The sequence below is a fragment of the Lathyrus oleraceus genome, chromosome 6, assembly GCF_024323335.1.
Source record: "Lathyrus oleraceus cultivar Zhongwan6 chromosome 6, CAAS_Psat_ZW6_1.0, whole genome shotgun sequence".
NCBI classification, from domain to species: domain Eukaryota; kingdom Viridiplantae; phylum Streptophyta; class Magnoliopsida; order Fabales; family Fabaceae; genus Lathyrus; species Lathyrus oleraceus.
In genome coordinates, this window is record NC_066584.1 from 419,924,729 (window position 1) to 419,926,774 (window position 2,046).

The 2,046-nt window shown below is 41.3% G+C and overlaps 1 non-coding gene across 1 annotated transcript; it reads left to right on the top strand.

The window, feature by feature from the left end:
* Positions 1-940: 940 nt before the first annotated feature.
* On the top strand, positions 941-1,047 carry LOC127099446 (small nucleolar RNA R71). The gene has a single exon (XR_007793946.1). It is a non-coding gene; the product is annotated as a small nucleolar RNA R71 (small nucleolar RNA).
* The last annotated feature ends 999 nt before the right edge of the window (positions 1,048-2,046 follow it).

Sequence of the window (2,046 nt, forward strand, 5' to 3'; positions counted from 1 at the left end):
GGTATTATCTTCCTTCTCCTTTGGTTCACTTACCTTCTCAGTTGTTATTTTGTCAGGTTTTTGGTACATGGCAGGATTTTGGAGTCTTGGATCTACGGGTCCGTAGAGTTCTTTTCCACTTCTTAATATAAACACATTTGCATGTCCTTTTGGATTAGGTTGTGGCTGTCCAAGAAATGTGCCAGTGGGAGCAGTAGTAGATGCTTGTTGTTGAGCCACTTGTGAAATCTGTGTTTCAAGCATTTTGTTGTGGGTGGCTAAAGCGTCTACTTTGTTCACTAATTGTTTAAGTTGCTCACTAGTGTGTATGTTTTAGTTCAAGAAGTCTTTGTTTGTTTGAGCTTGGGTAGCTATGAAGCTTTCCATTATTAATTCAAGGTTGGACTTCCTAGGAATGTTAGGAGCATTAGTAGCTGGCATTTGATATCCAGGTGGAACAACGGGTGCTTGGCCAGGTGCATACAGGGCGTTGTTGTTCTTATACGAAAAGTTAGGATGGTTTTTCCAACCTGGGTTGTAGGTATTCGAACAAGGGTTTCCTTGTGCATAATTTACTTGATCAGTGGGGACTCCTGCTAATATCTGACATTCTGGTGCAGTGTGTCCAGGAATTCCACATAACTCGCAGTTTGGATTTACGGCAGCCACGGTGGCTGCGGGTGGTATGGTCAAGTTGTCTAACTTTTGAACAAGGGAATCTACCTTTGCATGGATGTGGTTAAGGCTACTGATTTCGTACATTCCACCTTTTGTTTGGGACTTTTCTACTGGAGTTCTTTCACCTCCCCATTGGCAATGGTTTTGGGCCATGTTTTCAATGAGTTGATAGGCTTCGTTGTATGGCTTGTCCATAAGTGCACCGCCCGTGGCAGCGTCTACTGTCAGTCTTGTGTTATACAGAAGCCCATTGTAAAATGTGTGAATGATTACCCAGTCTTCGAGACCGTGATGTGGACACATCCTCATCATGTCTTTGTATCTCCCCCACGTGTCGTAGAGAGATTCTGCATCTTTTTGTCGAAATCCGTTGATTTGAGCTCTCAGCATAGCAGTTTTGCTTGGCGGAAAATATCGGGCTAAGAAAATGTTCTTCATTTCTTCCCATGTAGTGACTGAGTTGGATGGCAAGGATTGCAACTAAGCCCAAGCTCTGTCTCTTAGAGAGAAAGGTAAAAGGCGTAGTCTTATCGCATCTTGAGATACACCATTCACCTTCACAGTGTCTGCGTACTGCATAAACTTGGTCAGATGTTCATTAGGGTCGTCTGTAGGATTTCCAGCAAATTGATGTTGTTTGACAACTGATAATAATGAGGGTTTTAACTCGAAATCGTTTCGATCGATAGCAGGGGCAGCAATGCTGTTGTGAGGTTCTTGTTGGGACGGGGTAGCGTAGAACTTAAGAGGACGGTTATGTGGTCCTACTGCAGCCATGGTTGGTTTTTCAACTGGTTCAGTAGTAGGAAAGAGGATATCGGGAATATTGTACCTTCGTTGGTACTCTAGTATTCGGCTTCTTAAATATAAGAAACGCTCTAGTTCTGTGATTGGTGGTACTAAGTTTTTTCCTTGTGAGCGAGTACTTGGCATACAACCGAGAAATAAGGGAAATGAAATTAGTTTTTACCCCAGTCTATACTATGCAACGAAAGAATTGCATATTTGACTAAATCAGGTCTCCGGCAACGGCGCCAAAAACTTGATACGTCTCGTGACTGTATATAAAATATTGTTTATCGGATACTTGACTGCAAGTGCACAGTCTAGTCGTTTAGTTTTAAAAGATATCGAACCCACAGGGACCGATGGTCAAACTAATGCTATCGATGTTACTATGTTTAGCTAAGGCGATAGTTTTTAGAGGTTTGGTTGAATAAAAATTAAATCTAAAGCAAATTAAGTTTTTAAGAAAATATTAATGAAGGGATATCAGTATGCAACACATTAATTGTCAGGGATTCGATAAGTCACCGGTGTATATCTTAATTACCAAATACCTTTCAGTAGAAAATACTCATTTAAAAGGCTTTATCTCACACTCTGGTG